General features: G+C 48.6%; 1 long non-coding RNA gene across 1 annotated transcript; it reads left to right on the top strand.

Annotated features, from left to right (window-relative positions):
- The first annotated feature begins 3,234 nt into the window (after window positions 1–3,234).
- LOC108647386 lies at window positions 3,235–7,750 on the top strand. The gene is made up of 2 exons (XR_001924401.2): window positions 3,235–3,793; window positions 5,255–7,750. It is a non-coding gene; the product is annotated as an uncharacterized LOC108647386 (long non-coding RNA).
- Window positions 7,751–11,828: the final 4,078 nt, after the last annotated feature.

Here is an 11,828-nt window from a genome sequence, read left to right as displayed (position 1 = left end):
GCCCCAGCAGGGGGCAATTAACCACCGTTTGTTGTAGACCCATGAATGAGGTGTCAAACCGCGCGGCTTATTCGGGAACGGGGTGCTATGACTTTTCTAATGGGTGGCCGGTTAATTGTCCCAGCAGGGGGCAATTATCCGCCCATAGACTTAACATTGAGACCAACTTTGACTGAGTCCCGCACCGTTTGTCGTAGACCCATGAATGAGGTGTCAAACTGTGCTGCTTATTCGGGAATGGGGTGCTATGACTTTTCTGAGGGGTGTGCAGTTAATTGCCCCAGCAGGGAATAGGGCAGTACCCTGGCCCCGAAACATGTAGGAATAGGGCAGTACCCTGGCCCCGAAACATGTAGGAATAGGGCAGTACCCTGGCCCCGGAACATGTAGGAACAGGGCAGTACCCTGGGCCCGGAACATGTAGGAATAGGGCAGTACCCTGGCCCCGGAACATGTAGGAATAGGGCAGTACCCTGGCCCCGGAACATGTAGGAATAGGGTAGTACCCTGGCCCCGGAACGTGTAGGAATAGGGCAATACCCTGGCCCCGGAACATGTAGGAATAGGGCAGTACCCTGGCCCCGGAACATGGAGGAATAAGGTAGTACCCTGGCCCCGGAACATGTAGGAATAGGGCAGTACCCTGGCCCCGGAACGTGTAGGAATAGGGCAGTACCCTGGCCCCGGAACATGGAGGAATAAGGTAGTACCCTGGCCCCGGAACATGTAGGAATAGGGCAGTACCCTGGCCCCGGAACATGTAGGAATAGGGCAGTACCCTGGCCCCAGGACATGTAGGAATAGGGTAGTACCCTGGCCCCGGAAGGTGTAGGAATAGGGTAGTACCCTGGCCCCGGAAGGTGTAGGAATAGGGCAGTAGCCTGGCACCGAAACATGTAGGAATAGGGCAGTACCCTGACCCAGAAACATGTAGGAATAAGGTAGAACCCTGGCCCAAGAACATGTATGAATAGGGTAGTACTCTGGCCCCAGAACATGTAGGAATAGGGTAGTACCCCGGCCCCGGAAAATGTAGGAATAGGGTAGTACCCTGGCCCGGAACATGTAGGAATAGGGTAGAACCCTGGCCCCGGAACATGTAGGAATAGGGTAGTACCCTGGCCCCGAAACATGTAGAAATAGGGCAGTACCCCGACCCCGGAACATGTAGGAGTAGGGTAGTACCCTGGCCCCGGAACATGTAGGAATAGGGCAGTACCCCGGCCCCGGAACATGTAGGAATAGGGTTGTAGCCTGGCCCGGAACATGTAGGTATAGGGCAGTACCCCAACCCGGAACATGTAGGAATAGGGTAGTACCCTGGCCCCGGAACATGTAGGAATAGGGCAGTACCCCGGCCCAGGAACATGTAGGAATTGGGTAGTAGCCTGGCCCAGAACATGTAGGAATAGGGCAGTACCCCGGCCAGGGACAATGTATAGACAGTGGAGTGATCCCCATCAGAGCCCTCAGGTAAATGTGAGGTAAATCTGAGACCCACCTGGTACAGGTAACGTTAAGCGACCCCCTCAGTTTTATATTCACCCTTTTGTCTCCATTTGAAGATTTGAAGCCATGGAGGCAACCTATAAGCAAGGTACACGGCACATTAGTGAAGGACAGTGTTTCTACCGTTCTATTTTTCTAAAGTTTCTATTTTTAAAGTTTCCCTTTCAGCGCTATACAAAGTGCCCTCAGCAGCAGAATCATGTTCTGTGCCGCCCGTCCCAGTACAGCAACTCCGGGAAGGGTTCAAGCAAACCCTACTGACAGCATACCCCCCAACACTGAAGAAATAGAAAGAGGGACAAATCTATCTGCCGCTCGTAGCGCCCACTTTGACCACGCCCACTTTGTAATCCCCCCCCAAAATAGCAAATTTTACAAAAGCCCAACCCTTTTATAATGGTTGGAATGGTGACATTAGTAGCAAGTACACTAATGGTGTAAGACAGACACACCGGCTCCCATCTATAGCGCCTGCATGTCAGTGCCAGAGACAGAACCCCAGCATTTTATGACACCCCAGTATTTCCCATCCCAGGCTGCATTTTGGCCCTGAACAGTTTGAGATGGGTAAGTGCATAGCACATACCAGTACATACATACCCCACAATTATAAATGGAGGCTCATTAGCACATGGGGTTAAATGCTTACATGTATGAAACTTCATGCTGCCCAGGCAGCCCCTCTGGGTGGGGGGGGGGGGGGGCTGTATTTAGATCATTTAGAGCATCACCAGCACCTCAGAGAGTTATGGAGTTTTATCTATAAAAAAATCCCCTTTTTGTCCATCTGTGCCACAGATTTTCAGCTCTGCTTAATTCACTAATAACTTTCAGCATTATGTATTGCCTATGCACTCCCCCCCCTCAGCTTTCCATCTCCCCCCTCCAGGCTCAATCCTTCGGCTGATGCTGCCGTCCCTTTTCAGTGTTTATGCCTTGATCCTCCACCTTCAACAAAGTGAATATACCCAGGGCCGCCATCAGAAATCATGGGGCCCCCCCCTCCTCCCACACCCTGCCCCCCAATGGCCCCTCCCCCAGTGACCCTTCCCATAAGTACAAAGGACACACAGACATTGGTAGCCAGGGCCCCGCTAAAACATTGGTAGCCAGGGCCCCCTGAAACATTGGTAGCCAGGGCCCCCTGAAACATTGGTACCCAGGGCCCCCTAAACATTGGTAGCCAGGGCCCCCTGAAACATTGGTAGCCAGGGCCCCCTAAACATTGGTAGCCAGGGCCCCCTGAAACATTGGTACCCAGGGCCCCCTGAAACATTGGTAGCCAGGGCCCCCTGAAACATTGGTACCCAGGGCCCCCTAAACATTGGTAGCCAGGGCCCCCTGAAACATTGGTAGCCAGGGCCCCCTGAAACATTGGTAGCCAGGGCCCCCTGAAACATTGGTACCCAGGGCCCCCTAAACATTGGTAGCCAGGGCCCCCTGAAACATTGGTAGCCAGGGCCCCCTAAACATTGGTACCCAGGGCCCCCTAAACATTGGTAGCCAGGGCCCCCTGAAACATTGGTAGCCAGGGCCCCCTGAAACATTGGTAGCCAGCATCCTCCAGCACCCCCCCAAGCATCCTCAGACTTCCCTCAGCCCCCCAGTGACTTCCTCCGCTTCCCTCAGCTCCGCCCCCCCAGTGACTTCCTCCGTCTCCCCTCAGCTCCGCCCCCCCAGTGACTTCCTCCGTCTCCCCTCAGCTCCGCCCCCCCAGTAACTTCCTCCGTCTCCCCTCAGCCCCGCCCCCCCAGCTTCTTCCTTCTGCTCCCCTCAGCCCCCCCAACAGCGTTTGCATTGAAGGTACTGGGAGGAGACAGAGGGGACGCCTGGGGACAGCAGCACCACAAGAGCGTGTGAAGGAAAATGCAAGGAAGACACAAAACTGCTTTAAAGTCAACTGAGCAGCGCCGAGTCAGTGTGTCTAATGCGGTGAGAGTGTGATATATATGTGAGACATGCTGACAGCCGTGTTATTAAGTAGCGTGGGCGGGCCTAATGACGTCAGCGCACCATGTGACAGCCCGGTTCCAAGCACAAGAAGTGACACTCTCGGCTCTCCGGCGCCGAATTATTGCTTCCCATTCAGAGCCGATAACGCTCCCTTCGCTGATTGGTCAGTTCTGGTCACATGTCCTGTTGGCACGGAACACGTGACGGAGTGCCGCGCTCTGATTGGCTCTCGGCGAGTAAAGGTTATGAGGGGAGAGAACATGGCAGCCGAGTCATTAAAGCGGAGATTCAGGCCGTGTTCAAGCGGCTTCGGGCTTCGCCTACCAACAAGGTACAGACGAGGGAGTCAGGGTCCCGGAGTGAGGGGGCAGGGTTATCCCTACAGACAGGTTTGTGTGTGTGCGCCCCCTCCCCATCATGGGGCCCCTCGGTAGGAAGTAGGTACAGGAATGTATCTCAGTAACGTTATCCCACAATAGGGGCCCCTCTTCCCTTACTCATGTAGGGGCCACAGTATATGGGGGAAGTTCCTGAGGGTCCCATTTATTAATTAGTGCGGTTACTAGAAGCCGCCCCCCCTACACTGGCCCCTAATGTGTATGTGTGTGTATAGGGGCATTAGCTAGTAAGCCTGGGATTCCCAGCATGCTTTGCTTTGTACGCCCGGGTACATTATTGTGCAGGATATACCACTGGGGGCATATGGGGCTATTATATGAGAGGGTACAGACTGGGCAGGTAACTAAGCCTGGGCTCTGTAGCCGGAACGTGTGGGCTCACCAGGAACAGTGACCTGATTGTATTGGGGGCAGAGAGCTGCTGGGGGGGCATTGAGCCTCTGAGCCATAGGGCTGCTGGGGGGCATTGTCTGCAAGGGGAATAGAACAGGTGGGTATTGAGACAGGGGCCCCTATTGTCAGAAGCCAGAAGGGCGTGTAGATTGTGGGACACTGAGCCGGATGTTATTGGCTATTAAGTGGATACTGAAATACTGTCTCATTGCCTGGGTAAGTGGGGGCTATAGAGGGACATGAGGGGGTCACAGGCTGTATGTTACTGATATTATCTCAAACTAAATGGAGTGAAACAGCAGCTGCACTGTGATTGGTGTAGAAATCCTTACAGTGACTGGGGCTGTGGGCTTGTTAGGGTTATTGTTATTTATGGGGATAGAAGAATTGATGGTAATTGGGGCAGAACAAGGATATAGTGAGTTTTGCTGTATCTTTGTAATTTGGGAGACACATTGACCTGGGGGGAGGGGCAGCTCCTATGATACAAATTTAAAACACAAGTGTGTAATACAATAGTGAGTCTTTAATAGGCTGGGTGGGATCTTTGGCTGGTAGTGGCTGCCTAACTGATGGGCCAGATTGGGCAGTTCCATTCATCAGGCCCCTGGGACCCAGATACATGGGGGTGGGGTTTGTATATAGGGGCAGGGTTGTCTTGTTGCACTGAGCCCTACGCACTCCTCAGTTAGGGGTATTCTCTGTGCAGGGAAGGCACTGAGGCCATTGTATTAAAGGGTTAATGGGCTTCCTGAACAGAACTGCAGGGAGAACCCCACTGACCCATTGCGTTGGCCAGTGAGAAGTTTGGAGAGTCGCAGCCGCTTGTCTGTATTGGTGCCGCCTGTCACTCAGGTCTCTCAAGCGGCCTGTGCCAAGTCTTTCCTGCCCCCATTGTCCCCGGTGTTAGTGTGGCTGTGTGCGAGGGCTGAAATCTCTGTGTAAGCACTAACACCTTCCTGCTTGGCTTCTAATGGACCTTCCCTCTTGTCTCTCACTAGAATGCGTTTTTCCATCAGCACAGCGCCCCCACCAGCGACACCAATGCAAAGTATAACAGCCGCAGCGCCCAGATGTAACGGGAGAAGATCAGACAGCTGGCGAATGCTGCCATGTCTAAGCCCAGCACTGATGTGAGTGAGCGAGGGAGGCCATTGGGTAACAGTGCCCACATGTGACAGCCCGGTTCAGTTCCGTGCCTCCTAACTGAGGAGTGTTTTATTAGGTTTTGGTCCTCGCTTCGTGTGAGGAGGGAGTCGTTCAGTCTCCAGGGTGCTATGTTACTAGTAGATCTTCCTCGTCCTATTTCTACACCTATTGGGGCGGGGTCCGACCAGTTTTGAATTCCAATCCATGCTTTTGTTATTGATGTCGTGGTTTGTCGGTCTGTAAATTTCATATCTATTCTAGAGTGCATGGAGTGTCTAGGGGAGTAATAGGTAAATTCCTTAAACTCTGGGTTTTTTGCTCTCCATGTATCCACTAGTGCTAAATTATGGAAAAGGTCCCTAAACTTCTGTGCTGCTTTTACCTGTTTGGTTATCATTTTTTTCACTGTTCTGGCTATGTCTTGGATTGGATCCATTATGCAATTAAATATCCTGCTATAATACATTTCCCTCTCTTATATTCCAAGAGATTTTTGAGGGTATTGTAGCTGGTTGTCGTTAGGGACATATATATTGATCAGTGTGTATACCTGGTCACCTATATTGCATATCAACATCAGGTATCTGCCCATAGGGTCCGCATACATCTGGTGTATATGAAATGATACTTGGGAGCTTATTACACCTTTTGATTTGGTTTTGGAGTAAGCGTGGTAATTGTGGGGATAATTCCTGTTATAAAAGTTTGGGTGATTAGACTTTTTAAAATGGGTTTCTTGGTAAAATATCAGGTCAGCTTTGGCTCTAAAGCCTTATTTAGGGCGAGATTTTGCTTTTGTGGGGTATTTAATCCCCTGGCATTTATAGAGTATACATTAACCATCTCTGCATTTTGATGTATGCTTTACCCTTTGGGTTATTAACATTTTTGTCACAAATATTTTTCTCCCTTAGGACTTTGACCCGGTGAGTAAACATATAACATTTAACTGGTAACTGTAAAGAGTTTAATTTTCCCAGCTTCTGTTGCTGTATTTCAGGTAGGTAGTGTATTATCATTAGTCTATAGGTTAGTTACCTTCCTGTGGCACAGTGTTATTTTCCAGGTCTAGCAGCATGCGTTTTATATCTTCCGCTGGTGCCAGTCCTATCTCTCCCTCTGCAGTTTTTATGGTGCTGATTCTAAAATGGCGTCTTGCGACACGTGTTTGGAGGGTTGCGGCGTAAAAAATGCAGTTACCTGCTGTGATGCTTTTTTGTTGGGATTTTTAGGACCCATGTCTATTCAGCAGCGCTTTCTTGTCCCAGGTATGGTGTATGGGTTGGCTTTTTAGTGCTAATTATCGCTTTTTTAGCTCAGATTGTCGGAGCTCGCCGGAGTTACATACGTCAGGTTTGCTGGGTAGCTCCTCCCTCCCCAAGTGAGTGTGTATTTGATGTGCCCCCCCACCTCAGTCTCCATGGCGCTCTGTGTAATACAGATATTATTGTGTTCCTACAGATGCAGAGAGTGGGCCAAGGGAATTTCCCATCGGAGGGGGGACTGCATCAGCTCGTTAATGCAATCCTCAGTCTGATGGCCCAAATACCTGTCATTTTAATTCAACCATTGGGATAATATACTGTAGGTGGGAATATCGGGAGACCTCGCCAAACAAGGACCTCGGTCCCATGGTGCCTATGTCCGCTGTTGTAATTCGGTCATTCAGCCCGGTATCTCTCTCCTTAGGTGGGCATCTCGGGAAGATCCTCTCGTTTGGCAACCTCAACAAATGGCAGATCTTACCGTGAATGGCCACCTAAAGTCCAGGTATGTTCTTCTACAGATCTAATCTACTTCTTAGTGGGATCTTTTCCAGCTTTTACAGATATATACAGATATATTGTTCTCTTTATTGGTTTGATTCAGAATTCTGGGAATCTGGCCTGAAATTGGCCAGATATCGATCGGGCAGGTTAAAAAAATTTAGTTGGATCTGGGACCACATCCGCTCGTTGATGAGGTCCCCGAACCGACTTTGCCTATACCCGTCGTTATAATTTGATCGTTTGGCCCCAGGGCTAAACAACCGAATTAGCCTGGATTCTCCCGATATCCCCCACCCATGAACATGTATGGGCACCTTAAGTCTACAATGTCCCCCAAACCAAAGAAAAAAGTTATAAAAAGGAAATAAAAAGGTATATTGTTGCAGCTGTAAGGGGTAACCCCTGGGCTGTTGTGGGGGGGGTTAAAGGAGATTTCATTTAAGGCAGCCTGTGGGGTTTGAGCAGAGCCGGGCTGGGCTCATTGTCTGGGGTTGGAAGTTCTGAGCTATTCAAGTATTAAAGGTTATGACATGTTATGTACTGTTCAAAATAAAGCGGCTGCGGCCTTTCCCCACCAATGCTCTTGTGCCCTGTGTATTTATTATTTGCTGTATGCTTGCCTATTGCCTGCTACTAGCCCCATGTCTCAGCCACACGGCTCCATTGCTCCAACAGTGACAGACTGTAAAGGTTCCCTCTCCATATGCACATATAAATCCCCAACATCTTGTAAAGGGGAATTAAACCCCCAAAACAAATTTGTGTAGAAATGCTGTATTTCATGCACTGAACATAATGCAGCAGGCTAAAGTACCAGAACCTCTAACAGTAACGATCCGGTAACTCACCCGTGGGCACAGGGGGGTCAGTGCCAGCAGCCCAGAGTACGTGCCAGGAATCAGCAGAAAGAAGAATGGGGGGCTACTGGGGGCATCTTCAGGGGCACAGATCTTCTAAAGGGCCGTGGGGGCCTTGGGCTGGTACAGAACCCCAAAATGTAATTGCAGCATTTCTACCCAACTTCTTTTTTGAGCTTTATTTCTCTGTTAAAGGTCAATAAAAATGTATAATTCCACATATTAAATTACATATCTCTCACCCAAAGACATATATTAATGGCAACATAATTGTTTCCAAAACTCTGCTTTGCATTTAATGAGGCCGGCAGCAAGAGATCCATCCTTGGCAGTTAATCTGGGAGGGAACAGGCACAAAGTTTACAAGATAAAGCCCTAAGGCTACTGTCTCACCTGGGCATTGCCAGGAACTTTGTTTGAATCGGGTTTCAGATACTTCACTTGCAGAATGAAATAAGCCCGGCCTCGTATCTGCTGTTTCTCAATGTAAAGAGCTGGGATTCTCAGTAGCCAGTGTCTCCTGCCCTGCCCCCTAGGGTAAAATGGGGAGAAATGATGGCCCTAGGAGTAAAAGGGGAGAAATGATGGCCCTAGGAGTAAAAGGGGAGAAATGATGGCCCTAGTAGTGCCATTGCCCCAGTGATCCTGTCTACAGGCAATGTGTGGAAGCCAGGCTTCTGTTATTGTCTCTGCTTCCTGAGCCCCCCAGCACTGCCCCTCATGTCCAGTCATTTGGTGGCCCTCCTCCTGTACTTTCTTTATTTTAAAGGGCCACGGAGCAAGTCAGGGAAGGGGGCCTTACAAATTTACCAGCAGGTATATTGCCAGTAAATTTGTTATACTGGCACTGGACTAAGCTGGCGATTTGCTGGCCAAGCCAGCCAAATATTAGCTGGGTGGCAACCATAAGTGGGATCCCGGGAAAACACCTGGTGGGCCCAACCCCTTGTGGGCCCTGCCGGCCCAAGCCAGATCCTCACTTGCCGCTGCTGCTCCCCTGCTGCCCTCCCCTGATTAAAGGTAAGTTCATGGCTGGGGGCAAGGGGCTGGGGCATTGAGTGAGCGGGAGGTCAGGGGCCCTTGGGGTAGCAGGCCTCGCACACCCCAGTCCGACCTTATATTTGAATGATTTTGAGCAGTTGTGGAGATCCAAATTACAGAAAGACCCCTTTTCATGAAAACTCCAGGTCCCGATCATTCTGGATAACAGGTCCCATGCCTGTATTTCATTTTGTAATGATAGAAATAGTGGTCATGACTCTGACTATATAGTTGTAATATGCTGATTGAATTTTTTATTGAAAATGATGTATTTATATTGTGTATATTTATGTTTACATGTGCATGAAAGGATAGTAGACATTCTTGAATCTACCACTAGGGGCCACTGTTTCCCCTGATTTGGAAAGGCAAAACAACCATTAGACTGATCATGTTTCTGTTTGTGTACTGATCATGATTGTTGAAGTGACATTTACAGTTACATCTTTAAACAAAATGTCCTGTGATTATTTCATGATAGGGTTTGCATTCCCCTCGCAGTGCTAATGTACAAAATTAATTTGAACAAATCTCTGCTGTGAATCTTTGCGGAACAGTGCAATTTTGTATCTTTGTGTAGAACACGTACATTCTACTACGGGAATGGAACCTATTATCTAGAACGATCAGGACCTGGGGTTTTCCAGATAAGGGGTCTTTCTGTAATTTGTATCACCATACCTTAAATCTACTAAAAAATCATTTAAATATTTAATGAACCCAGTAGAATTGTTTTGCCTCCAATAAGGATGAATTAATTATATCTTAGTTGGGTGTGAGTAAAGCTACTGTTTTATAAGTTACAGAGAAAAAGGAAATATGTTAAAATATTCTAAATTAACTGATTAAATGGAATCTATGGGAGATAGCCTTCCCATAATTCAGGACATTCTGTATAACAGGTTTCTGGATAATGGATCCCATAGCGGTATATGGCTGCAGATATTAGCAGTTACTGAATTCCATCACCATGTAAAGCTTTGTTTCATAAACCCTGGGGCCAAGGAAGCAAGGCGTAGCTTGTAGCGTCAATTTATAGATGCTTGCCTGCCCTGCCCCCTCAGTGATGTCATAGGCGGGGCAGGTTCAGGTCTATAAAAAAATGCAAAGTCACAGGCCGGTTCAGGTGTGGGTGAAGAAGGGGTGGATTAGGGTCAACCCGCACATCACTATAGTGTAGGGATGTGAGCGTGATGGGGAGAGTGAACATTAGAGGTGCAGAGAGATGGCCCAGGGCTTGTGCCGCACAGTGATGCTACAGGCAGTGGCATGTTCAATGGAAAGGCACATTTTACTCACAATATTAACGGTTTGGGCTGCAGAAAAGGGGCAGACTTTGGGCACTTTTAGTTAATGGATAGCAGAGAAGACGCACCCAACAACAGCATATTTACATAAAAAAAGATCAGAGACTGATTCAGAAGAGCCTGCATGTGGCCAATATCATTTCATGTAGGGGGACAGTCTATCTAAGCTATCTGGCTCGGGTTATTGCCTTTGACCTCGACAAAATACCGGACAAGAGAGCATGAAGATAGAACAGTGACATATAGGGGTTGGGTTATGAAATTTGGGGGCATTGTGCCTAATGGAGGCAGGGCCATTACATTACAGTAGACATGGTTATTGGGGGGATTATTGTTTGGGTTTCACAATGCTGAAACCAAAACAGACATTTTGGGACTCAAACAGGCCCTAAATAAACCCAAACTGTATGGGTAAAAACTGATCAGTGGCACCCTGCTTGGTTCAGTGGCTGAAGTGCTCAGCCTGAAGATCGGTTGGGGTAAGAATTGGGGGAATGCCTATTGGCTGCCCTACATACAGCTGAGAGGCCAGCTTGAATGTTCATTAGGGTGAGAAATTAGGTTATCTAATACTAATTCTTAGAACTGTTACCATGTTATGAGCTAAGGGGGAGGGCCTCCATGCAGCATTGGACTGTGGCAGAAGTGACCCACCGGGGCTGCAACTTTAAGGGCCCCTCCAGACCCAGGTACCCCCTTCCACAAGCATGCATACACACTTGCCACATCTTCTTGCCTACTTACTCGGAATCTGTTATGGGGTGGCACAGGGGAGCGGACCTGGGTTGCCAGGAGCCTATCAGGGCAGAGACCCACCTGCCTATATTGTAACGCTACTTGCCCTTTAACCTACACTGCGGCTTGGAATGATAATGCAGAATCTCACTCTTCTCTCAGTAATTTAGAAAAATCCCGACTATACTGTGACACTCGCCTTCTGTACAGTGTGTGCGTTGTTATTGCCATTTAATTATTCAGACAAAACTGTTATTCAAACTGGCTGCAATTTAACCAATCTTCTTAAGAGCACTTAGGGGGAGATTTATCTTCAGTTATTTAATGAGGCTTTTGGAAGCTTTACTTGTCAGAATGTTTGTTTTTTTTTTATTTTGCTGAATTGTTCCCTTTAGATCTGGCTGGATTGGGTTTCCCACCTGCTGGTTCCAGCACACTGCAGAGGAAAGTCATTTTAATTGGCATTTCTTTATGTAATTCCATTGGCGGTGTGTGAAGCCTCCGCATTTGTCTGGGGCAGCCACAAGACATCTGTCGGCATCTGTCAGACTGGGAGGCTTTGGTTATGTTGGGCTATAAAATAGCAGATGGGAAAGTAAGCAAAGGCAGGTTAACCCAAACCATGGCAGTTGCAAAGGCAAGCAATTTAAGAAGCAACAGGTCTCATTTATGCCCACAAATGCAATGGGCAACTTGTGCTTTTCCCCGCAGTAAGTT

Source organism: Xenopus tropicalis, chromosome 4 (assembly GCF_000004195.4).
Source record: "Xenopus tropicalis strain Nigerian chromosome 4, UCB_Xtro_10.0, whole genome shotgun sequence".
Taxonomy (NCBI): domain Eukaryota; kingdom Metazoa; phylum Chordata; class Amphibia; order Anura; family Pipidae; genus Xenopus; species Xenopus tropicalis.
Note: the sequence above shows the minus strand (reverse complement) of the source record. Positions and strands in the feature narration are given on the sequence as shown.